The sequence below is a fragment of the Larimichthys crocea genome, chromosome XVII (genome assembly GCF_000972845.2).
Source record: "Larimichthys crocea isolate SSNF chromosome XVII, L_crocea_2.0, whole genome shotgun sequence".
NCBI classification, from domain to species: domain Eukaryota; kingdom Metazoa; phylum Chordata; class Actinopteri; family Sciaenidae; genus Larimichthys; species Larimichthys crocea.
Genome location: NC_040027.1, coordinates 22,144,926 through 22,172,844, shown reverse-complemented (window position 1 = coordinate 22,172,844; position 27,919 = coordinate 22,144,926). Strand labels below are relative to the sequence as shown.

The 27,919-nt window shown below is 39.9% G+C and overlaps 1 protein-coding gene across 1 annotated transcript in view; it reads left to right on the top strand.

Moving 5' to 3' along the window:
• adgrl2a (adhesion G protein-coupled receptor L2a) overlaps positions 1–27,919 on the top strand; it is a 198,726-nt gene that overhangs the window by 77,990 nt on the left and 92,817 nt on the right. Inside the window, exons 6-7 of the mRNA XM_027290154.1 lie at positions 5,367–5,455; positions 8,128–8,294. The gene's annotated coding sequence lies outside the window, so the exon portion shown is untranslated. The remainder of the gene's footprint in view (positions 1–5,366; positions 5,456–8,127; positions 8,295–27,919) is intronic.

Below are 27,919 nucleotides of genomic sequence, written 5' to 3'. Positions count from 1 at the left end.
AGCATTGTAACATTTCTCTCAAATGTGAAAAAAGAAGCACATTAATATTTATACCTAACTAGTTAAATTAGTGACGGTTTGCCACTTTAAAAACCCAACCAGTGTTTTTGAGAGTATTTATTCAAACCAGTTGTTTTAGTGCCGTCATATTTCATATGTGTGACTGCTCACTTCAGGTTCTGTTTGCTCTAAATGAGAAAACATTTCATTTCATATGGTTTAGTGCTGTGGTTCATATGAAAGGAAGATAATGTAAATCTTCCTTTCATATGAACCACAGCACAAGAAATATACACTTCTTTTTCTGTATGGTTGAATTTCTGATGCTATAATCCAGTACATCACAATACGGTAGGATTACCACTGAATTTCTCTTAAAGTAGGTCCTTTGCATCCTTCCTTTGCAGATTATAGAATGATCCTATGAAAGGGGTTTAGGAAAAATATTTGTAGATTATGATTAAATCCTGAATTGTAGATACACAGGACGTGATTTGGCAGGAAAATGCTGGTGTTAGTAACAATTTTAATATTTTGAATAGAGAGCTTAGTTTGCAGTTCATTGTAAATCCAACCATTTAACATGTTACAAAGATGTCACCAGCCTTGTTTTCTCTTCCAAGTGACAAATAAGTCTTGCGAATGGTATAAGAGTCACGACTCCCCCCAAAATATGCTAGTTGACTGAAACTAAAGTTGAGGTAAAACGGTTTAAAGTTACTAAATGCTGATCAAACAGGACAACCAAGCACAGAATATCAATTTTAATTTCTCTGTACCTACCCTGTAATTCACTATTTCAAAATATCAAAGGTGCAAAAGCATTGACTAAAGAAGTTGCGGTAAAGCACGAAATTGTGGCTGAGCATGAGATTGAATTTCATTCAGCGTAGATTTCCTCCCTGTGTCAGGTAGTGGAGCACGGATCAGGCCTCCCTAAGAGGACAGTTAACAAACTTTGTATGTGGAAGGGGTTAGTGCTTATGTGCTCAGACAAGGTACTGTTTGTAGTGCCTCCTAAAGGGGGCTCAGCACAGTGGATTACAAGCAAGGTTAACGTTTAGCTCCCACCCCAGACGACATGACTCATAAGCTCTAAAAAGCTGCTGCATATGTCTGCATCATAAGTCCATTTGTATTATGACAACATGACCTTGTGATTTAGACCCATCTGTTCTTTCACAAATGTTTACATAAGAGCCAAGAACTGCTTTGTATTTGCACTGACTGGAGTTTTTAGAAAACATGCTCGACAAACAAACCATTTTTAATAAATGGTGTCCTCAGTAAATCTAGAGCACTCACTGTAAGAAAGCTGCATTGCACTTTTGCCCCATATGTTCATTTTTCCCACAATGTTAGATCAACATTTCACTATGCTATGCCTTCTTGGCATGGATTAATCACCTTCAGTATCACCTTCAGGAAAGTCATGTCTCAGAATAATGCTGAGTTTGACAATATAGCTTTTAAACCTGCATCTTTTTTTTTTTTTTTTTGGCCACTTAAACACAACCTTGACATGATATTACCTCATGAAGCTATATGTGGTGAACTTGTTAGCAACAGCAGCAAACATCCAGCAGACTCAGAGCAAGGCTGATATTCATTTGGAGCTGTGTTTCTGGCTGACTGGTGAATAAAAGTCCAATATTCACAATCTTTTACCTCTATTTTGGTCTCCACCAAGTGGCCACCTAAAAACTGTGGTTCCTTGAATAGCCAGTTGAGGCTGGCTGCAGAACGAATCACTCTCCGTAAGTCCCCATATTAAAATGTACAACTTCACATCAGAAATAAACATGTTTACAGCCTGGTAGATAAATATGATTTTGGTCACTACAGCTATTGTCTAAATTCATGACAACTGTACTAGTCTGAATTTTTATATAACTCACCCATTATGGGTGAAGTTATGCATAATTAACAGCGTGGCTGCTTCGATTGACAGGCTGGTGCTGTAACAGTGTCTTGTTTGAACACTCAGGTGTCATTCAGCCCGCATCAGGTCCACCGATGATCCACGTCTTTGCCGTTTTTTAGTTTAGCCGGAAGGTGAAAGAGGCAGAACTGCCAACATGATGGCAGCCAGAGTCACCACACTCACAGTGGCTTTTCAGAAACCTATGGGTGATGTCACGACTATGACGTTGATTCTTTATGCTGTCACTGTCTCCACCAACTAGTCACTAACTTCTGTCCGTTTGTTATTGCTGTATATATATATAGCATACAGTGGACATATGAGAGCATTTTCTGCTGAAAACAGCTGTCTGTTATAGCTGGAAATGGAGTTAATGAGTGAGAGTGAACCAAAACATTACAGTTGTAGCATGTAAAACCAAAAAAGTTACTTAAAGTGCTAAATTACGCCATATGGAAGCGAGTGGAACTGTAGAATCTGTGAGTTTGTCACTCTGAGCGACACTTTTCGGCATTTGATCCATTGCTAATATGAAAATGCTGATTAGTGCTGCTATAAGGAGAGGTAAACATAGTCGAGACACTCACCAAATCTTTCAAGCTGATGGTATTTGACATGGTTTCGAGAGTTGTATTGTGTAAAATTGATTTTGAATTTGGTGCCATAAATGCGTAACCAGAGTCCCTTATCATATAAATGCTTTAATAAGTGGAGATATGCTAAAACAAATGCATATTAAGTTTTTCTTTAAAGACACGGTAAAATAAACAAACAACAACACATATTTAAAAATGAATGCTGTTTCCCTGTTGAAATCTGTTTTTTGTCAATCATTTTGAGTATGTATCTATCAAAATCCTTCTCTTGCCTTTATTTAAACAACCCCCTCTTGAACTCAGGTGTGCACAAATGTATCCAATCAAAAGTGATTTGTGGCAACTAGTTTAAACCCCCATCACATAAAATGTCATGTAGATTGGTACAAGAGGTGTATGTGAACAAAACCTTGTCATAAGTGTGATAATGCCCTAGTTTATTAATTTCTTCCTCATCGTACTCTTGATTTAACAATGTGGGTGAGGGAGATGTAAGGCCAACAATCCTCTGCAGCTCCATAGTGCTCTTTGCTTTCTAAGCTGTGCCCACATTTAAATATACTTCAAAATACTTAAGGTGTTCTAATCATAGAATTTTAGGTAATCCTTAAATAATCTCCATTCATTCTCCCTCCATTACACAACTCTCATCTCGCAAATAAGTTCAACAAATGGTAAAGGACATTTTTAATTAAGCTACAATAAATTAATAAGTTGAATACTTTTTTTTCTCTTCTCCTTGCTTGGACGTCCACCAAACCCCCCTGTGCTTTTTCAAATAAATTTCCCAAACAATAAAAACAAGAGACAACTATTCAAATTGGAATTATTGTCTCTGTGGGCCAAGTGTAAAATTGCTTTCACCTCCTCCGTGTTGACCTGCAGGCCAGATCATTACTGTAATTCCACTGTGAAAGTATTTTGCTGCAAATCAACTTATAAACTGTGGAAATTAACAAATCAGTGTGGGATGGTTGAATTTGTATGGAGAATACAAAGATTGTCTAAAACGTATGATAATGAAGGTGAAGCAAACCAATAAGGTTACAGTCAAGTTTCATTCCACATAAAAACACCTCACTCGCACTGCTTGTTACAGCCATCACTCTTTGCTGTTGTTTACCTACGACATGCGTATCACATAACAAAGAATAGCAAATATTGCATTATTTAATTGCAGTCAGTCGAATCTTCCAGATGTGCAATGGTCCCTCCGTTTGGGCATTTGACATAAAGACTACACAAATTAAAACCTAGTATATCAATCGTTAGGACCATCAATCAAACGTGTAAAAAGGTTTAAATATACAACTCTGCTGACATGTGGAACTAGCTGTTGACATAGCTCAGATACATTAGGCCCCTAAACAAAACATTCTTTGGGAAATCGTCTGTTAACGTCATGCTTTTGGCAAAAATGTGTTTGCGTTTTTAGTGTCATGCAGTGCTCTGCTGTTAAATCAATTGCTGACCATCATTATTCTTAACTGCACTATAAGGGAGGGCTATTTGTTCTTGCCAAACGCATATATATTGCTCATAAACCACCATACATTTGTTTGAATAAAAATTTTTCAAAGTGAGTAGAGTTTTATAGCAAATGATCTCACATTTCCCCTCCTCATTTTCAGATTTGTTAGGATCCATTTGCGCTTGATATTGCCATAAAACCATAAAACGGTAGTTAACTTTCTCATTGCTTTTTTGTGTTTATGCTCTGAACAGTTAATAACAGTTAATCAGCCAGCAGTAACTGCCTTCTACTGACAAACATCTCAACAACAGGTAGACAAGCAAACAAATCTGCAAGGAGCCCATCCTGCTTCATTCGCTTTATCACAGCTGGAGTCATCACGTTTATCTTGCTGAGGAAACCGATAAGTAAATAAGTCTCATGGGAAGAAGTCCTCTGATAATGTAAAGGAGTGGTAATGGTTTTTGATGCCTCATTGAATGGTTTGTTTTTGGACAGGAAGTACCACCCCTCCCCTATCCTGGAGAAATTTGACCTGGCCACAGAGGGGGTCAGCAGCTTGTCACAATTATCCATTTACTTCCACATTGGGGAGAAAAAAAAAGAGCTGTCTCCTGGAGCTCTTACTCTGCTTTTGGCCAATCAGGAGTGTCACAGGAAGGGAAGAATCCAGTTGGCAAAACCTTTATCAGCCCATCAGCACCACTGCATGACATGGGAAGACAGCCAGACATTCTTCTCACAGGAGATCAGTTTCTTGGCTCGGTCTGTGTTTAAGTGGGTCCTCTGCCACTTCTCTGTTGCTGATAGTAACCCATTTGGCAGCCAGACATGACTCGGCTGCCTGGAGGAGGGCTGAGGTGGAGGCAATAAGCAAATCCAGTCACTGAAAAACTCTCTACAGTCATTCTAGGAATGTTTTGAGAGCACTTCATTTACCATATTACTCACATGGTTTCTCTTAGCTTCTCTCTTTACACCTCTGGAAGATAAACTACATCCCTCTGACCCAGAACTGTTAATTACAACAGAGGGATCAGAAGGTGTGATCAGCCAGAAAGCTTCACACCTGTAATATGAAGGGCTTGACCGTGTTGGCTGAAGGACACTGTGACAGGGCGCTTTTGCCCGGAGCAGTCACTGCCCAGTCAGACATGAGTGTTTCAAAGAACAAAGTCACTACCTACAGAATATGGCAGAAATGGAATATGATGTGCATAAATATATTTGTGTATCACCGCCTGGTTATATTTTTTTATCACATGATAATGGTTTCATTGTGGATAATACACACGGTGCAGTATCTATTTATCTAATGTTAAAAATATGACTTTCTGAATATTCTTTTCCCAATTTCCCAATATTCTCCCAGGTCATGGCAGTTTGTACCAAACACCATCTGTTGGCACAGAGCATGCCGAGAAAAGCTCTATCCAGCTATCACTGTGAAGGAGCAGGCAGGTAAAGGACACGATTCAAACACTCAGTCCTTTATTTATTTGAATAAGAGTGTATGTGTGTGTAAGACTATACAAACGTATCAGGGCGGGGCCCCTGTGCTACATCTTGTCTGCACACAAAGCCTTTGTGCTTGTTTGTATAAACTTTTCTTCACCATGGACTCAAGCAGGATGTGTCTTGTCCAGAAACTCGTTTGCTGGTCGAAAGCCACAAAGCAACGTACATCTCATTTTAATTTCCACTCATTTTCAACCATCAACCACTAATCAATAGAGTTTTGCCATTTTTCATGGGAGCGGCAGCAGTTTCCTTTGAGGATGCAGTTGAGGCATTCAGAAAATCAGCACTCTGTTTGTTTAACAATTTGTGGCCAGCCTTTGTTTATATGCTCTCGTGTGAGCGAGGCAGCTGTTTGCTACTGTGATTGGTCTGGATCAGTTTAGACCGACTAGTCCAGGCAACAGCAAAGTTTAGATAGCTGTCTCTAAGACAAATGTATCTGTTCTAGCATACAAATGGCTGGCAAATTAGTAAATCACAATCATTTAGGGGGTAAAACAAAAATAGGAGATTCATGAGACTTGGATTCAGGCTATCTCCTTCACCCTCGTCTACCTCAGCATCTCTCCCGGCTCCACTTAGCCACCGTTCTGTTGTTCCTTTGCCACTCTGCTGCAGCTCCTGTGCCATCCTGCATCCTGCCTCTTTCCACTACTCTGTCAGTGAGGTAATTATAGCCAGAGCGGTGGGAGAGTCAGTGCTGGAGGGTTAGCCTTGGACCTGCCCTCTGAATTGTGAGCCACACCACCTTCGCCATGTCCATCTTCTGGGATGGCTTGCAGAGTTTTATAAATGATCACGCCACTGGCCTTTCAGAAACAGTGGAACAAGCTAAAAGCGAAAGTGCCACTTCTCAAGTTGACATGGCAGTGAAATTAATATTTCTCTGAGCACCAAGCCTTAATGCTGTAATTGGCTCGAGTAGTAAGTAATTTGTAAAATATAATTTCTGCATCTGCTAAGCTGTCATTGCTGAGGTGCTTTTGAAATGGATTGATTTTGACAGTGTGTCTATTACGCCGATATTTCTCTATGGATATTCTTTTAATGTTAGCAAAATAAAAAATTAAAAAGTAAAATGCAATATTTTGTTTTCCCAAGAAAGACTAACCTGAGTGTTTATATTAGAAAGCTTTCATTAACTCGAGATATGTAGGTGGAATAACTAATATGTTATGCCATTTCCTGATAGACCATAACTAAATTCATTGATATGATAATGTTACAAATTATTACTGTTGTTTGCTTTGCCACTCAAGTGATTGTGGGTGTTAATAATTTGCCATGAACTCTGTAGTGCTATGATGAATGACATTCATTCAACAGTATGTTGATTTTTCTATAGGCATTCTTATGTACAAAGAATAGGTTTGGTATAGAGGCAGATACAAAACCAGCAAACACAAACTGAATCCTTCCGTTATTTATGAGACGTCCTTAGTCTTGTTCTGAATGAATGTTTATATGAAACATCTTTCTGAACATAAACAATATGATAATAGGAATAAACACATCTAGCAGGGGGAATTGTTTCTGCAGTAGTGGCAGATGTATTCAATATTGTGTGAAAACGATGCTTTGCTATGGTCACAGGATTTAGTTGCATAGCGAATTGGACAAAACCAAGCTAATCATTTTAAAGGTAAATTAATATTAAAGAAGAATCGGATTTTGTCATCATTTAATTATATTTGAGTAGCAAAATGAAACAGGAATCAGGGTAATGTTTACCCATTTCAGCTTTAATTGAAGACAAAATCCATTCATTCTCGTCCCCACAGAACCAAAGTGCTATAATGTTCTGCTACTCTCATGACAAGTTTAGATCCAGGGCCTCTAGATCTTAAACCAATATATAGCTTATTAATAGAATTTATGTGTTATATACCGTCTTCTCAGGGATGGGCTGCCTAATTATCCCACAAGCTGAATGATATTGGTGTGCTTTATTAATGTTCCATGGTATTGCCAGGGACAACCAATAAATACGACACTGGGGATTCCACCAAATGAAATGGGAATATTTCAGTGTTTTAATGAAGCTCTGTCAATGTGAACCATATATACCCTTATTTAAATATTCACACGATCCTTCAAAGACATATTATACAAAGGATGGGTAAGCGATGGTGGCTGACTTGCCTTTTACAACCGAAGAGCTGCTTTGAGCCACCTTGGGTCCTTTCTCATAAGAAAAACAACAGCATTGCATACAGATAAGATTCGCCGCATCTTTTTTATTATGATTATATTGTTCACTAGGTGGACTTAATGAGCACCTCGGGGCCCTGGCATGACTTAACTATCTTGTTCAGGTTGTCTAATCCTGTTGGAATTAATTGCAAAAGTTTACATTACAGACATGGGCATTTACAGCAATGGGTCAGGACATCAAAGTACCAGCCTTGGTTTCTCTCACCTTTCATTGGAACATAATGGAAAATCAAACATCATTATCACCACATCGAGCCATAAAAGACAAATGTGTGTGTTACTGCTCACACTCTGTTTTCCTCAGTGTTTTATGTGCTCCCTTAGGAGATGTTAAGGCCTGTTGCAGAACGGCCATAAATCCCAAACTTAGTCTTTTTTTCTTTTTCTTTTTTTTTAAGCGCAAAGGGAGGGTGCTGTCTGGCTGAAGATTGACCATGGCTCAGGGCTGGATAGAGACCTATATGACAGGCCCCACTGAGGACTGAATGGACAACACTGTCTGATGAATGGCCTGACTCCCTTCTTAATCACAAAGCACTCACACCAACACCAGACACCAACAAAGGTGAGTGTGGCACCGCCAGGCAAGTCCAAGGTTCTCAATATACCTTTGGTGACACACTCTGACTTTTCATGGTATATCATCGCAGAGCCTGTTTTACGACCTGTCCTGCGCTCTGAAAGGTTTTGCTTCAAGTATGTTTCTTAGTGTATCTGTATGCCAACCAATTTCACAAGATAATTCAGGAGATTTTTTTCTTATTGTCAGTTGCATGAAAAGACAACTAGTGTCTGTTTAGCCAAAGCAACAATGAGCCACTATGTTGTACTTTTCCTAACAATGAACTGGATCACTGTAGGGTCTTTTAAGTCTATCCTGCTGCTCTAACAGCACCAAAGGTGTATTAATCCACAGCTTAAAATAGTCTTCAACAAATACATGTTTTACTCCTCTTTGGGTAACATTTATTATAAGCTACAGTGGCCAGCTATTTAAGGAAAGACTGTATTTGTTTATGAAAACTGTATTTGTTAAGAATTCCAATGTGACAAATTGTTGGTTTTGGTGTTATCCTTGAAAATGCTAATGTCTGGATTTGCTTATAAATTTGAACAGTAAATTTTATCAGAATTTTACAAACGCTAGTGCTAATTTTATTTTATTTTATTTATTTTGTTCCTTTTCAAGAAAAACTTTTTTTGTACTTGATGTGAAAATCATGTTATTCTGACCCATTTAACATTGAATTGCAAAATGTAAATACTAATAGTCAGAAAAAAAGGCTTGTGTAAGGCTTAGGTGACCCTAAATACATCCTTCACTGTCTGCACATTGATGAGTAGAAGGAAGCAAAATTGTCCTTCAGAGCTCGTTATTATCTGAGCAAGCTATTGCAATGCACGATGCACAGTGAGCCTGGAGCATGGCTTGCATTTGCTGTACACTCCACTGCAAAATGAGACTAGTCAAGCCCTAATGTAACCAGCAAAAGCTGGATAAAAATCTATACAAACTCAATTATGAATCAATTTGAGTTTGTGTCAGACAGTCTGGTGCCAACAGAGTGGATTTTTTATTAACTTATGGTCTGGGAAGAATGAAACACTTTTCATTTGTGTACTTCAGTATGTTGCTTCATGATTCAGAGGAAGGGTGTTCGCACTTTGTCTTGGAGGGACTTTTGTCTCATGGTGGACCGGGTTGAGAGGCGTAGAGCTTTGTGTCCTAATTGTGAAATCAAAATGATTTATTTTCAGTTTGTTACTTCACGTCTCAAGATTGTCAAATGATAAAGATCTGCGGAGATAGAGAAGCTCTTTTTTCAAATCAGAATGTAGCTCAACAGTTGATTGAGTAATTAAAATTAAATCCCTCCCAAATTGATTCATATTACCACATCACTGTAGTACATTTAAGTTCAGTTGGATTTTTACCCTGCACCCCACTGTCCTGCCCTAGCGTATCAAACTAGGTCATACGCTTGAATATTCATGATCCTCTATGACAACTTCCCGCTATTCCATGTCAAGACCTATGTTAATTCTGAGATTTGCACATTTGAGCCCACTTGAAAATTTCTAACTTCACCGCTTCAGATTTTGAGTACTGTGAGAGCCAGTTTGACAACTGTAGTCTCTCTGGAAAGGCAATATTGTGCTGCACAAGACTCATTTAATATGATCAGGTTTTGGTGTATGATTTAAGCAAGTTATTTCTTTGTTTTACTGGACATATGGCTGCCATTTTGGACGGTCACTCAGGCTCCAGCTGTGATAGCTTGAGATGTTATTGATTGGAACAAGATAGCCAGGTGGCCAATGGGATTTCCAGAGAATGCTGTTGTTTTGCACATAGATAGATTGTGCTCCAATTCTCATGTGTCACCGGAGAAATGACAGTTGAGACTTGAATATTCTGAAATGCAATGGCCAGTTAGACCCACGGCTCATCAACATTACAATCCATCTGTCAATCATTGTCCATCAGGTCGTTATCATCAGCCATTTGCCGTCTCTATTATATTGTAGTGTGTACGTGGGTACATGCGGGGACAAAGCATTTGTATGTGCACACAAACACACACAGGTCCCATTGGTTCCATTAAAAGTTGCCCTACAGTAGTTTGTCCTTTTTGGTCCCTAACTCATCCACCTGCCACTTGCCAGGAATACCTGGTCTGTCCCTTAAGGTCAATAAAGCACTAAGGAATTTCCCCACAGAAATGACAGCATTTTCTCCTGACATTTACACCCAGCGTGCGATGACCTCTCATTAGTAAGAAAGTGGGTCATATAGGATCTAGTAGTTATCAATTCTTGACTGAGAAACGGAAGTTGTGTATGCTTCATCTTGGGAAATAAAACAACCCCCTCGGTAGTCATTTACTATTTTGCTGCCAAGAGCAGCATCATTAATTGGAAATGGTGTGGAATGCTTGGCATGGTCCTTTTCTAACAAGTTGACTGAGAACTGAGGCTTTCACAGCCAAACTGTGGGTGCGTTCAGCACAGAATCAGTAGGGAAGAAAGCAAATGTGCTGGGAACGTGCAATGTTAGATGAAAAAAAGAATCTTAAGAGGTAATTTCGACATTGAGTACTGAGCTGTCTTGAAATACACTGTCCTATAGTTTTTTTTTTTACTTGCTTTTTTTCCTCAGTCTTTGCTGTTTTTCGCACTTCTCTCATTTTTTTTTCTACAGTCGTTCAAAATTACAACCGCCCTGTTGATGTATCTTGAAGATGATTATCCATTGAGATTGGGCTTCTGTAGCTGAACATGCCCAGGGGAGCCTCATCACCCCCGCTGTAATAGACAAGAACAAAAGGAGTGGAGAGGGAAGGAGAGAGGCAAGAATTCCACCGAGCTACAACAAAGAACACAGTCAAATCTTCAACCCCCCCATCCACCACCACCAGCACCGCCGCCGCCACCCAGCCCCCCTCACACCATCTACGGCAGCCGTTCAACCTGCTTGCCGTGAGGATAGCTCGATCCTCATCTCACTCTGGGAGAGAGATATACTGAGGCATATTGATCATAGTCTGCTTACAGCTGTCATTAACTCAGACAACTCGGAGCTTAATGAGAAGTTTTATTTCTGCCTCTCAGTTCCTTTGTTACTCCGTTGCATTAGATGCCCCCTCACACCCACCCTCCTCTACTTAGTGTGACATAGATGCTGCCCCTCTCCACCGCCCCCCCTGCCAAATCCAACATTTAAAGATTTATCTCTTAAATGAGAACCTGTGGTAAACAGGCTAATCTGTTTGGCAGTACTCACGGTCATGGCTGAATAAAACATTTGACAACGCTAAGCCCCTGAATCTTCCTATCTCTCTCTGGCAAAAGGCCTCTTGCTGCCTCTCTTCAGGGCTCCTTCATTGTTAATCCTACCGATCGCATTCTTCTAGCTTTTTGCCGTGCTGCAGGGGTGTGGCCCGGACTTTTGTCTCGTCTGACAGAGAGTTCATTATGTGATTGCGAGGAGCTAATGCAATAACGCTCATCACGTGCCGCTACCGGGGCCAAGTCCAGCCATTCATGCAGCGCTCTGTTCTTCTTCCTCTCCTCTCTCACTCCTGTCTTGTGGAGGCAGCTTGCCACCTCTCCCGTGGTGACAGGTTCCCTCTGAGGTATTTAACCACTTGTCTTGCAAAACCCCTTTTAATTGAAATTACCCATTGGCTGATAAGCTTCTGGAGCCTTATCAGGGAGGAGATATGGTGGTTAGGGTCTTTCATGCTGTAAGGTTTTGCTGTGGCTTGCTCTTCTCACAACTGTCTTTCTCTGTCTTCACTTACCTTTGGTCTGTCTTCTTTTTACTAAATGGGCAATCCTTTATTTCTGTTTGTTTCTATCTGTTGCTCACTTTGTCTCCTTCTGTTTTTATTCTCCTCCACTCTTTTCCAGGTTTGAAAGTTGCACAGTCAAGCACCCTGTCCTTTCTCTTTGGCGATACAGCTGCTGTTGTTGCGGCCTGCTAGTGTGCAATATACTACAGGATCCAGTAAGCACTTTCGTTTTTTTATCTGACATAGCCAGACCTATGAACCACTATGACACGCCTCCCCTGTTGTGAGCTGTCAGGAGTCACTGGTTAACAAAGCTAATGCTGCTCCAGCCAGTGTCACCAGCCTTGTGTGTTTTCAAGTCAAATAGCTTTTGCAGCGGTGTCGTCAGTCAGCACACATTCAGTCGGTTGAGGCACGTTACGCACTAATTCAGAAGTACCGTAATTAGGTCAGTAACAATCTGCTATTCAAATTCTGTCATAGTCAAGACTTGACAAACCTCCCTCCCACACACACACACACACACACACTCGTAGTGAGACAACAGAATCAGCAGCAAGATTTGTCTTTTTTTTTAAGTGACAGGGGAAATTTAGTGATTGCATCATTTTGTATTAAACAACTCATCCTGTTTTTCTCAGTCAGCTTCTGCCTGGCTGAAACAGTCTATAAAATTATCTTCTTGGATTGGGTCCTCTGGAGCATGCCGACTTCTTTTGTATAACACTGAAAGAAGAATGATGTTATCAAGTCAAAGAGTTCTACGGTGCGTTGGTTTGCCAATAGAAATTCACATTAGCTTGGTTCAGTATCCACTCTTTCTAGCTGCAGCACAGCACACTGCACTTTTGAATGGGCTCCAACTCAGCAGGCTAAATTCAATATGAAAATGCAATCAGCATAAAGCAAGGTAAACAACCTCAACCGTATCCTTACTTTTTCAAAGATGACACAAATACATGCACGCTACAACGGGCTCGTGAGTACACGCAGCTCAAAAGGCTGCTTGTATGTTTAACAAAATACATCGACGCTACCTGAAAAGATAGAGTCAGGGATATTTTTTTTGGTTGTTTGATATTCAAATACTTCTCCTGTGAGTCAGTAAATAAACTTCAGCCTCTACCCTGTTGAATATAATTTGAAGGCTATGGCCTGCCGAATATAATTTGATGAGTACTTACTATGCTGAAACCCACATCACTCTTCAGGCATGACACAAATGAGCAATTCAGTGGTCATTTATAATGAAGAGGCTGTTTTTATCACAACTCTTGGTATGAACAAATCAATGTGACACCAGTGTTACATCTGAATAATTCATCAGCGGTTATTAGGGCCCTTTCATTTACATGTACTAATTGGAACGACTGCTGCATGCACGCACTGTATCATAATAGTTATGCTTAAGCTGTCAAGTGCATACAATGGCCAATAGATCTCGCGTACTTTGTTCTTTATATGCATGTGCTTAACTATATGATTGCTGAAATGATGTGTCAAAGTAGGGGGTGTTTGATTAGCATGCAGTTCATGGCTAATATATGCCACAAAGGAGGTTTTTTTTCCACATTTTAGATTTCTTTCAGAGTCTTAATTCTGCTTATATCGAGTCAACCTTTGCAATGAATCTGTATATTTTCAAATATAATATTTAAAAAAAATATCTGAGAAAAACAACACAGGGTGAAAATTGAGTATATATACTATGAATGTAATGCACTATAATTCAACAAGTGCAGCCCTGTCATCTAGAAATCATGTTTATATAAAACTAATTTATAGCAGACAGATTGCTTCGCAGATTCTACCTTCCATCAGCATGAGGAGGAAATGTTGTCAAATAACATATTTAGGGAGTCGCACACAGTTGATGTTCACAGACGACATGCTTCCGTTTTTTTCAGTATTGACTCGTAGCACGATTAGATATTTTTATGGTTATGTTAGGACTCACAGCACTCGATTAAGATTAGTAAACGACTGTGGTTTTGGTTAGATATCGAAAAATTCAAAACCGACTCGGAAAACGAGTTTTACTTTATTAACTTTTTTTGCCAAATCTAGGGCAGTGAACTAATGTGTTATGGCTTATGTCCATATATGAGATTTTTTTTCTGAACGCCAGCATCTTTTTTCAATTGTTCCCAATAAAGAGAGAGCAGCCGCCTTGAGAAAAAAAAACGCTGCACCCTTCATCTTTTTTAAGAGCACTCCGCCTTTTTGGTGTGGCCGCTCTGTGCACTCCTAGTTGAAAATCTCTGAACTTTTCAGAAAGGTGCTGGTGTCATCACTGTCGCTCCTCCAATCCACCTCCAGTCGCTCAGCCAATCACATACTAGATGGGAAAGTCGTCACCCTGGTAACCAAGAAAATCGAGGAGCAGAAGCATACTCGGGTGTGTTTGCTCAAAAGATGCTCTGTGCTTTGTCTTGTAACGTTACTGGCGCTTCATATTGCCACTTTTAATAATCTCCACGGTCTCGGACTCAGAATACATAAAAGACATACTATGACTCACTTATTTCTCAGGCTTATCGTCCCTCATCTTGTCTTAACACAGACTCTAGTCACAATGATTATCACATCATTTCATTGGCGGAGTAGCATCACATGAAAAGATTCTCAATAGGAAAGGCTGAAAAAGCTGCACTGGTTAAAAAAGAAACACTCTGCAGGGCGATGATTCTCCCAGATTGGGCCACTCGCACAAATGCAAATTTTATCCCTGCCTCAACCTCTCAGGCTTGTGTTGAACAGGCTATTTCTACTACTTTTACTTTTGATACTTTTAGCACATTTTGCTGACAATTCTTACTTCAAGATTTTGAGCGCAGGACTTTTAATTCAAGAGGAGATCTGAATACTTCTCTGTCTGCCACTGAACATATTATATGCATAAAAAATAATTCAGTATTTCTTACCTGTGTGCATTCCAATAAACTAGCATACAGCATAGTTGAGGAAGTAGGTATTTGTGAATGTGACCAACAAGCTAAATGAAAGCCTTGGGCATTCATATTTGAGATTTAGTCAAGCATGTTGCAAGGCAACAGTTTCCGAGGTAAAATGAGCAGATGAAACAGGCTGGTAAAGACAGGGAGCAATGTGCAGATGAAGGGGAGTATGGACAAGCGCCGGAGCTCCGGATGGGCGTGACCTGAGAAACACCATGTGGCCGTAGAAGAGCCCGCCGGAGCCACCTGAGCCTTGACTCCGTCTGAAACAGGAGTGCTTCGTTGACAAGCCATCACTCAGAGACTCTGACAGGGCTTTCAGCAGACCCCCGTCCTCTCTGGACCTTCTCCCCACACCAGCCCCTTGACACACATGCTCGAACCCTACACCACAATGTATGTCAGCACTGCCATTAGGGTAATTGCTGATTACATACACAATTGTCTCACCCAAGTTGGCCAGACGTGCATCAATCCACAGCTAGGTTTTCTTACATTTGGTCTGAAAGAAGATTGTTCAGAATGTTGACTTCTTACAAATCCTGTCCCATTGTGGAATTTATTTCTTTTTATAGATAGATTTTCTAGAATTTATTTTAGTGTAATATTCACATCCCTCCCTCTCTCGCAGACGGAACAGTCCTGTGAGATATGACTGGCCAGACGTCACATGCACAAGATGAAAACTCATAGCAAATGCTTTCGTTTTGAGGCCTGCTGATGGATAAGTGGACAATGTGTCACGGACAGGTAGCTGTGAAAAATTGCCCTGGTTATGCCTGCAGACAGTCAAGGTATCTGTGGAATTCAAAGTGGTGAAAGTCCTTGCAGGCTTTTTTTGACTTTTCTGTCCCCCTTATTGGAAGTAACAATAGTATATATTAAGTTTGTTGCTATCTGTTTTGGTCCATTGTAGTCTACAGCATTACATGTCATAAAAAATGAACTGTCAAACTTTTTTTCTTTACACAACTAATATATTTTGCTCATATTACAGTTTAATCATATCTTAAGTTTTTTCTTGAGTCCGTTTTAAAATGTTTAAACTGGAGCTTTGGCAGGCTTATTCTTGAAAGTTGGCATTAAAATCATAACCAAACAATGTCAGGCTGATACTTGCACAGAGGCTTACTTAGAAGCAAATAGATATTCTGTGCTTTGCTGAAGGAAACTTTGAAAGAACAAAGTTGTTTTTGTGATTGCACATGTGACCTTTCTGTTATAGGACGCTTTCTTTTGATGGAGTCCTCTCTTGATGGAGAAACAGGTTTGCTTGTGGGATTAAAGCAGCGGCCTCTTACACTGTCAAAAACATCAGCTATTCTTTAAAGGCTGACACCTGATGAGTCACACTGATGAATATTTCAATTTGTATTTGAGAACTAAAATCAGCTCCCCTTGTTTAAAATGCATGATTTCATAACAGCTCGATGATAACAATATTAACCCATTCAAACAAAAGCTCACCTTTGCAATTACACCAATCAGGATTGACATCAAAGGGAGGACATGCTGATCTGGCCTTCTGTATTCGTCTCACATTTCTCTATCATGTTGATTTCAGACTATCACACTGAGCTGCCTTCAAATGTGTCATTTATTGCCATTTGTGACATCAGTTGAGTAGGAAATTGCTCTCCCATCATACCTCAGTGCTCGACTGTGTGGTAAGGGCAAAAACAGGTGCAGGTGGTGAGGGCAGAGGTATAGACAAGGTGGCCGAGGTCCTCCATCAGTACCAAGTGATGAGTTTATGCGTCCTCACTCCCCAGAGGCCCTGCGGCCATGACCTCCCATCCATCCCTTTACGCTCTCATTCATTTCACTTTCATAAGGACCAGTAATGACTTCCCTTCAGTGAAATGAGAGAGGAGGAGGCTGAGACACTTGTTGGAAAGAAGTGGAATCTTCTTCTTGCGATGGCAATTGGTTGTGCTCTTAGAAAATGCTGCAAAGGGATATATAGCTATTACCGAGGTCACATAGTACAGGAACAACAATCATTTTCACCTTCTCATGTGTACACAGTACTATATGCAGCTGGCACTCAAACAGATTGACACATGCCTAAACGTACACATGCATGCCCATAGACGATAGCACGCACAACTCGCACAGTGGCTGATGGGCTGATGGCTCTGTGCATTGTAATATGTTTGGGAGCCTGTACACGGATTAGCAGCTCATTTCAGTGGCTGCACAGTTGGCCTTCACAATCTCCCAGAGGAGGGAGACAGCTGTGTGGGGGTGCTGTTTAGAGAGTGGTTAGCAGTATGTGTGTGTGTGTATGTTGAGGGGGAGTAGGGCAGGGGGTACACGGCGTATGCTTATCTGACACCAAGGGGCAAATTTGAGATGGTCCAATACCAGCTTAACCAATACACACCACTGCACTTAACTGAAACGGGACCAAGCAGCTGACTGCTGGCTCTCAGGAGATGTCTTATCATATTGCTCCTCACTTTAAACAAACTACAAGTTTGTGAGGATTTAGAAAGGCTTCAGCACAGACATGTGACGAAGCATGAACGCATGTGTTGAGAGAGGATTTGCGATGATTAAAAAAAAAAAAAAGAAAAAAGACCCTCAGAGATCCAAGTTAATTTTAAAGGAGGTTCCAGCTAATTTGAAAAGATAAACACAAACATTGGTTTCTTTTTTCAACAGAGTACTCTGGGCGCGTGAGGCCTCTGACTTTGTTGTGATAATTACTTGTGAAACCACTAACCTTAATTACATTTTACCCAGACAAACCACCCTGGTGACTTGTGTTGATAGGATCCAGGTGGACCTTATTATGAAAATGTGAGAAAGGTCTTGAGTGACGTGGGGTCATGTGAAGATGTGCAGTCGTGATCTCACACAAACCTTGCTTGGAAAGAAAGAGGAGGTATCTGCAGACGCCCAAACGTAAATAAATATTTAAGTGGAAGTTAGCTCCTCTGTCAACTTCAGACTAGGTTTCTTGACTTGTGGCTTCTGAAGTGACAAGGTGTGAATCCTTTGATGACCTGTACTTGAACCTCTTTAACTCATGCTGCTCCCATTATCTTTGTCTTTGCAATATTTCCATGTCTTGTTGGCAGTTTAATGCAACGCAATAGAGAAATACTGCTGCAAATCACTTTCCCAAAGGCGATTAAAGCCAAGTTGACACTTAAACATGCCATAATGTTTTTTTGCATTCATGGACGAGGTTGCCATTGTTTGCCAATAGTATAAATGTTGAATCATAGAGACTTTGTTGTTACAGGTTAAGATTTCATGCCTGCTGGTGGGCCCGTTTCCGGAATCCTAAAACGTCAAGTGTCTGCTCCAAAGCAAACACCACCGACTCCAGGACGGAAAGGAAAAAGGAAACAGAGAACAAATCCAGAGTTCAGCGCTCCAAGAAAACCTCTAGCAGAGTAATACACTATGACACGAGTCAGGGAATCACTTCTCTAGTTATTTCCCAGGCGCTCTGAGAGTTTTACAAAACTGAACAAAGAAGGAAAAAAAAGATCCTCACCAACTGATGTCACCGTTTGTAATTTTGCACACAATGGAACCTTTTACTGTGTTGTGTCCATTCTATTATATTGGGCACCATGAACTTGTGGCATTTACATGAGAAATAGAACTGGTGGTGAGTCTGGGCTCTATCTCACAGTAAGTTGTCTCTCTAATCCAATCTAGTGCTATGGTGTCAGCATTGCAGTACCAAGGCTGCAGCAGCAGGGGACTGCTTTGTGAAGAAAGGAAGGGTGTTATGATTTTGAGACCCCCAAACCATGGAGAGGTCACCGGCTTTGCTTTTCTGGCTTCCTCATACTGTGTCGACATGAGGCGTGGGATCGAGTGGGATTGTGAATTCAAAGGCAGGGTTAGCTTTAAGGCACTGAGCCGAGAATTAACATTAACAATTAAAAATACAGTAGAGTAAATGTTTTCTCCATTGATTGTGCAGCAAGAAACAAACTGTAAATATCAAGAACCTTTTTTTTCTTTTTTATCTATTCAGTGTATTCAAATAAGACCTTCCTGTTTCTAATGCCTCTCAAACTTGGACACAAAAACCCATAAATATTTACTAAGTCCTCAGAGACAAAGTTGAGATACAATTGCTTGCTGTCAGACCTCCACCCCTTTCAGAGCTCCCCCACTCTACAGCACATCCTCTGCTGTGGTTTTCATGTTTGGGTGCTGGAGAGGTTTGAGAAGAGTCCCAGTCTCATTGTTCCAAACACAACAGCTGTGACTTAATGAGTCCATTCCAAAGTGCTCACCCTTTGCCCAAGTCTGAGCTGTTTCCACTGCTGCCTCCTCATTGACCACATGACCATTGTCACCAAGGTATTCACTGGGTCTTAATGGTAAGACACACAAGAATGCAGCGGTGGCTGAGCCTTTGCCACCTCGGAGTGCTGGTGGGAAAGCTCCTGAACTCAATTCCAACGGCTTATGTTTACCATGACAAACCAGTGACCTATGGGTTCATTCTAGTAATTTGTGGAAAACCTCCCACACACACAGATACTCTCTCTGTCTACAGCTCCATGTAATCAGCCTCACTGTGTTTCGGTCTCTGTATCCTAACAAGGACTTTTACCAAAAAATAAACCCCATAAGCGTCTGTTTCTTACCTCATTTGTGACAGCTAATAGTGTCTGAAATGGAAAATTCAATATTCTCCTTCAACATGGACGAAATAAAAAGGGTGAAATCCTTGGCTCTTTTTCTGTCAACATCATAATATCATTACCCAAAAAAATGTGCTAGTTTCCAACTGAAACTGGGTCCTCTGTGATCTTTGTGGCTGCAGTTTGTGTAAAGCTGAAAAGGAGCAAGATATGTGATGTAGTACAAACCTGCAGCCTGGCAAAGGAAGTTATGATGTTGCCATAGCAATTGAGATGAAATGCACAAGTAGTGTTTTAATTAAATCCAGCCTCTTTTGTAGATTTGACAGTGAGTAGCGTGGTGACAATAGGCACCCATAATATTAAAAGTCCATCATTAGACACGTCTTGTGGAACCATGCAAGTAAATTCATTTTACTTCCTAGCTGAGGTGATTTGACTAGGACGGCTGGAAACAAGCTTTTTACGAATGAATTATTCACACAGATGTGGTGATCTTGGCTCATAAAACAGAGTTGCAAAACAACGCCTTACACAACCATAAACCCTTCTTACTGTCTCTTATTCCACATACACTTCAGCTGAATTATATGTTACAAGGTCTAATCGTGTTGAGTGTTTGGTTCCCGTTTATCCTTCAGGAGGGAAAGAGCGCCTGTCAGTCCGCCGCATATGCATACAAAGTGGTGCGCTTCTTTATTAAGGATTATACAAACAAGACCGTATTAAGAGCCAGGAGCAAAGATGATACTGAAGAGACTGGAGTTACACATCCTTAACCCCAGGAATGACAAAGCATGGAGCTGTCATTTGAGTCAGGTATCATTATCGCGGCAGGTCTGACTTCTTAGTGAAGGCTGACAGATTCATGATTTGAGATTTACTTGTGCTGTGGACTAATTAAAAGGGAGTGTAACATTGGAAACTCTTGAATATGAAAAGAAGACTGCAGAAGTGGTATTCTTCATGGATTCTATACAAGGTTTTACTGCATTGCAGCATTTTTAAATGCCCTGTGGTAGCATGTAAATGCAAGCAACCTGTTAATAGTAAATCTATGTAGTATGTGTTTCTAATCATTCTGCATTTACATTAAAATACGCATGGCATGACATAATTGTTGATTAATGAAAAACAATTACATGAACAGTATGCCTCAAATCTGTTCTATTGCACCTACCCCACAGCATGCTTAAAATATAGACATAATTACCTTTTTAAAGAAATTTTAATTAACCTCACCACTTTTCTGTCATGCCACTATCATTGCATTTTATCTTGTGGATTCCAGTCATGTGCCCTCCATACGTACACAGAATTAGCCAGGGCAAAAGTCAGTGTGTTTGACCCTGGACATGAACCTCAGGGAGAAAAGGCTTGTTGAAAACCAGGCGGGCCAAATTCATGATAACCTTTCCCCCCTGAGGTGGTGCTGAAGAGGTACTTCTCCCGTCTCCTCTCACTCGTCTCCTGGACGTGCCATGCAAAGTGAATGACATGATATTAAAGCACTTCCTCATCAAGATTGAAAGGCTTACATTCTTTTTTTGCCTTCAAGCAGTCAATTATTTGACAAGTACACATAATGAACAATGCAAGACTAGTCGGAATTTAATCAAAAGGCAGAGACAGGGGCCCAGTGCAGATGGGAAATGATTAACACAGTTAATCAAACATCCCAGTGTTAGGTTAAACATGGCAAGCCTATCCCATCATCTGCAAAAAGGATGGTATCCATTGCACATTTCCATTTTTCCATTTCCCTTTGCCTGTGGAACAATTATTGCATTTATTATGTTGACTCCTGTTTATTCTGCTTCCCTTCATAAAGGTGTTTATGTCCTGATGTCCCTTATTAATTTCCTTTCATTGGTGGACTATGAGGCAGACAAATTTGAGGTTGCCAGCTTTGAAGAAATTGTCACATGCAGTGTAATCCAAGTGATATTTATGTAAAGGTTGTTTGATTTTGCTTCTCAGGGGGTTGCTGTTGAGAACACTTGTGAAAAAAAACACCCACACAGAGTCTATAACACAAGCTCTCTAGAGAAAATCCAATGCAACAAGCCGGTCAAAGCATAATGGTTGAGAAACTGTACAGACACTGAGACATTTATCTTTGATCCATAGTTTTTCTTTGGCGTCAGATTGACAGAAACTCACCACAAAAAAAGGGTCAACTTTGTTTGATAGACCAAAAATAAATGTATATTATCGCTATTTCACTCTGGCAGTGGTTGACTTTAAGCACATAATACAATTTACTCAAGTTCTAAGGAGGTACTTGTACTTGTATTTTTACTCCATAATAATTCACAAGGACATTTTGCAATTCCGTTTCACAGCTTTAACGACATATGATTATGATTTTAAAACATATGACACACTGTTATAGATAAAAATACAGTATCCTTTATATGGAGGCTTTGGATAACATGCAATACCTTGACCAACAATAACTATTCCAATGATTGATAATATTTTACTTTTAATATATACTTGATTTTTTTCCCCTACTGCAGGACCTTTGCATCTTGTAACTTTGACTTAAGTAATGCATCTCGAGGTGTGTGGCTGTATGGTATATTTAGTCTTTACTGATGAGTTAAACTTCTGAGTTAGAACTGTGTGCAGTGTGTTGTTTGGAGTATAAAAAGTTGAAACACAATAACAAATCAATTTGATAGATGTGTTTTATGTTGTTATGTTGTCCTCTGCACCTGAGTCTGCAGTGACAGCCTCAGGTGTGCAGTAATTGAACTTTTTGCAAATCTTCAAAATATCTCTTTATTTTTCAGACTCGTAGAAAGTCTGGAAGAACGACTATTGTTCCTTTCCCACTTTAACATGCAACAATAATTAGCCATGATTGCAAAGTATCTCTTGAGAAATTGGGACAGAACAATTTAGTTCATTGTCCTCAGAAATTGGAGTTATCCTTCCTTTCCTTGTCTTTTTTCCCCCCTATTGGATTCATGTGCTCTTCAGCGTGCCAGGAAGAACACACCACTAATCAAGCAAACTATTTGATTGGCTTGGAAAGATTTCATTCGGACTAATTTGGCTTAATAAACAGTTGTGTCAAATGATTTGGATGGGTGCAATTCCAGACCTATTAACAAATGCGTATTAGAGAATGTGCTTTTGGTATTGGCGGTATTTACATACGACCTTGCACGTTTGTAAAAGCCTGTGCTTCCTGAGGCGTGTGGTTGGAATACGCGCCTAAAAAAAAGTAATAAGCCCTCAAGAACAAGTTGTTTACTCATATGTGCAAGTTTTGACAAATTGAAAAACCTTCAAAGATTGTTGTTGACTTGGTAATAAGTTTAAGCATCTACAGCAATAGCCAGCATAAATTTGGCCATTTTTTATGCCTTGGTGAACAGCCTCTGTATTTAGAACAGTAATGTTTTATGGAAATAAGCTATATGTATTTAAAACTTATAATTGTGTTCCTTTATACTGGCACAAAGCAGTTACTTTTAAATTAGTGGAATTAATCGGAATGCAAAATTGAAGGGAGGCATGTCTGTCCACAATGATGAATGCTTAAGTAAGATTTTGGTTCAATTAAAATTTCAGGCAATTATTCTAAAAGATTATTGACCTCTAAAGGGACTGGTGAGGTCACATATTTTCCTCTGTCTTCGCAGTATAGTATTCATCTTCATTAGAGAGAACAATTGAAGGCGTTTTCCTCTCGTACTAGAGGGTATTAACACAGACAGATTATCCCCTGCACACTTCACTAATAAAGTTGATTTCTATTATTGTCTGTCCAGGTGAAAGCAGATTTTGAAGGACTGTCTTCCTCACGCTGACCTACTCCTCTTCATCAGTGCTTTTTTTTTTTTTTATTACCCTTTCGTGTTCTTTCAGCAGACATGGGAAGGTCATTTATGGTGTCAATGTGAAGCTCACTGTGTGGTTGTCGTACTTTAGACCTCATTAAAAGGCAAAATGCATTTCATTTTTAGGTTTAGACAGATTTTGAACAATTCGCACACCATGTTCGGAGGCCTACACTTTTCCTATATATTAACTTATATACATTAAATCTGTGGGAATGGAGTGACAATTGAAGACTAACTGTGATCCAAAGAAATGGCAATTATTTCTTTGAGTTCCTTAAAAAAATGTAAAATCACAGATGTTCTCTGTTGCGCTGTTTTGGGATTGCAATGTATCAACTTGATGAATTGTAACTGTGGTAACATTGTACTTTGGGTTCGAATGTGTTGCAGTCGTAAATAAATGGATCTTTGTTTCCACCCAGTCATTTCAAAGTAAACTGAGCATTCACTTGGTTTACAGTGAAAATGTCACATCTTTTGTTTGAAAAATATGTCCACATTTACACAACACAGAGCCCAACATGGCAAAGTGAAGCAAATTGGAACCGTTGGCCTCTGCTGAACCATATTACTGGTGACCATATATCATTTTTTATAGGTCACAAGTGAAGCACATCTGTTTCCACTTGGCTAAGTCTCCATACAAAACATTTGAATAGAGATTCTTCACCTATATCTGTTGCTCCTCTGTTGCTTGTTTAAACCAGCATGCATCTCATACATCAAACCTGTAGTGTTTTTGCTGTTTTGTACCAGAAAGTGTATTTCTGAAAACACAGTTAAAAGAAGGCTGAGATTCTTTAATGTTTGCAACACAGCACAGTTTGCTTCAGATGATTTGTTTACGTAGTGTGGTCTTTTAACACTCAACTTATTTGACAGTTGTGCAAGCCAGAGCCCAGCGTGCCCACACTGGACCTTGCTTTTTTTTTTTTTCTAATTTGATCTCAAAGCCCCTCATGTGTTTGACTTCTTTTTAATTGCTTCCTGTCTGCTGGGTCAATTATAAGTCCAGGGCACTTTTTTAGGGTGGGGAGGGGATTGACTATAGCTGCATTTTTTGAACAGACGGAGTGATTAAATAACTGAAATTTGAGCAGAATGATGAGATCACTCATTGGGGCTTGATTTGATAATATTTTACCTGGGGTGCCAGCTCACAGCATACACATGTTGATTTTTCGCTCAGACAGCAGTTGATTGCTTGGGATTTCTTTCGTGGGTCTGTTTAATGAAAAAAGAAAAAGGAAAAAAAGAGAGACAAAGACAGTCTTACTCTTTAATCCATTATTGATTTTGGGTCAGGTGCACTCTGGTGTAAACACCCCTTTGGTATTGTATTTAACACAAAATATGAGCCTGGAGAAAAACGCTCAAAAGATTAACCTGTAGTCAGCAAGCAAATTAAAAGCACATAAAAACAGGTCTTCATTAACATATGGTAATCCATTCATTTTTAATTAACCCCAACAGCAAAGTAAAGGCAAAATAAGGCCTGTGTCAACCTGCGCTCTGTCTAGTTTCAGATAAAATAATGGAGGTTGACGATAATGCATTGCTTCCACATTTTTGGCAATTGTTGATAAAATCTGGAATCTTAAGATGTGACTTCAAAAGGCAGTCTGTAACTGTAAACTGCGAACATATTCACATCAAAGTATTGGCGGCCGTTGAATGAAAGTAGTGTTCAACAGTCCTCTCGTGTCAAAATTCATGAACTTTGAATTGTTTATTATATCCCAACAGCCACAGGTTTAGACTCAACATCCTGGCATAACTCACAGAAAAGCTGCAAGTACTCCAACTTCCAAAATTAACATTATTCACAATGAAACTGTTTTTTAATAAGCCTACACAAGCCCTGTTGCTTCCCTAAATAAGCTCTGTGTCTGGTTCAACCAGTGCAGAAGCAGGGCAGCTCCTCGAGGTGCTGCAGAAGTGAGGTCAAAACTCCAAGCTGCATGGTTGCCCATGGCTACATAAATATTAACTGAGTCTCCACTGTGTAGAGAGGCCTTCTTTGATTATAAGTCTACTCCGAGAGTTTCATATCCAAGGAGACCACTAAAGCCAGCTTGACAAAATTGATGAGAGAATACAGAGAGAGTCGGTGTAGTTGTGATGTGGAGGAGTTTCACTGGGTTTTGGAACAGATCAAGCTGCTGAATTCATGCAAACGAAGCAGGGAGAGAAACATCACTAGTTCACAGTCACTTGGAGCTTCACTTTGAACTTTTGCTCCAGTGGTTGGGGGAGATGTGACGGGAAGAAAATAGGAAATGCAACCCCCTTTTTTTTTGCTGTATCTTAAAGCTGAGTCTTTTATCTGCACTTTGCACAGTACAGTTTAGTAAACTGTACGCTTAAATAATGTCTGAGCAGTTCTTTTTCTCTTTTTGGTCACATCACATGACACAAGTAAACTCTGTTGATGAATGTGTAGGTCAAGCCCAGTACACTTTAATAAAAGGACAAAATAAAGAAGGTCAAAATCTTAATGAAGAAGTGATTGAGTGATTGAGGTTAGATGTGGCTTTGTTAATTATGCTCTGAAGCATGTAACCTGGCCAAATCTCGGTTTGTCATCTGCGAAAAAAGGACGCTGATTTGTTGAGATCAGGAGCAGTCCTGTGACTGGTCATGTGTGCCTGAAATGTCAATCATGTGCAAATATTTTGGGAAGGAACCAATAAGCATTGTTAGGTTAACAATTGAAGGTTAAGAGGCAGGCTTGAAGCCACATGGGAAATGGGGAGACATGTTTGCTCTCACCATGGATGACTGAGGTCTGTCTAAAGCATCTGCCATCATTTTCAACTGATGCAGACAAAAGAAAAAGAAGAAGAAGAAAAAACGCGGCAGTTACATCTTTACTATCCTGCAAACACACGCTTCAGATTTCCATCTTGTATATGTGTATGTATCTCATAGATGCAGTAATAATTTCTGTTCTTGTTTTTCGCCTTCCGGATGTAAAACAGCCAGCATTTATCAGGCACATTTTGGTGAGTTATTATGCGCAATATTGTGCAGCCTTTGCAAGATATGATTATATCACAGTTTATCATAAACACCTGCACATAAACAATTTATGTGCAACCGCTGCGACTCGTCAAAGGAACGACTGCACGAGCCGAGGGTCACACACACAAGGTGGTCTACAATTAGGAAAAGAAATGTAATTATGTGTGATTCAAATTGATATCTCCGTCTTCACCTGTTTATATTTCATCCAGTTAGGTGAATTATGCTCATCAGAACTATAGCAATATAAGTCTAATGCCCTCTGTTGACAATCTGAGGAAGCAGATTCAAATGAATTCATGCAAAATGGCAGTTTAAGCTGCTCAACACTGCAGCCACAGAGACACCACATGTGTTTTTAGTCTTGGCTTATAAATAAACATTTCTCCAGATATGGATGCCTGCCACTGAGTGACCTTTTATTACATCTGTTTCCCCTTTTTTTTTTGTCCCTCGCAAAAAAAAAAAAAAAAAAAGGGCTGGTATTATTATGTAAAATTATGCTTATGAAAACATAAGTCTGCCCCTCTCCTGCGTTCACCTTCACCTGGCAAGCATGACTCAACTTCACATTTCCCCATAGTGGGTGAAAGACAGATTTTTATTGAAGCCAGGTGTGTACCAACGTCCTGCCTGATAATGTTTCTGGACAGAATTCCTCAACCAGATCATAACACGCTCCAAGTCTTCACCAAATGCAGAAACAAAACACGAAACAGTTGTGACCTGTGTTTTGTTTATTTTTTTAAGATATTCTGATTTCAAGATAGAGATGAAAATATGAAAAAAAAAAAAAAAATAGTAGCAGCTGCATTGAAAATTAGATTTTCCACCTTGGAGTTTTTTTTTCATATTTTATGAGGATTTAATAATAAAAAAAATGGAATCATATATTACAAACTTAGCCTCATTTCAAAAGGAACGTGCCTTTGAAATGTTGCACAGGACTGCCTGTAATCACCTGCATTATACAGTGAATACAAATCGTGGATCACCAACACAACACTGCAGCTTACAGTTGAGAGGAGTGCAAGGGGGGTCAAAGCTGAAAGCAGCCTGACAGAAAAATTCCCTCGAATGGTGTCATGAATCGTGTAAAAAAAAGAGGGGAGAAAAAAAAAATACACACACTCACAATTGAGGAGAGATTCTTGGTTTGGGGAAGAAAAAAAAAGTGCTTGGCTCCACACACATTTGGCTCTTTTCACCATAAGCAGCAGCAGCAGCAGCAGCAGCAGCAGCTTGACCACCGCTGCCCGGGCCGGTGTGTTATCCTGTGGGGCCAGTTGGAGAGAGAGAAAGAGGGAGGGAAAGGGGGGGGGGGGTATATCTGTGCTTCCATGTTCCTTTTGATGCTTGGTAGTATTACAGTAGAATAAGTCCTCTGTCATTGGTTGAATAGGCTGGACTGCCTACTGTGACAGAGCAGGGGCCT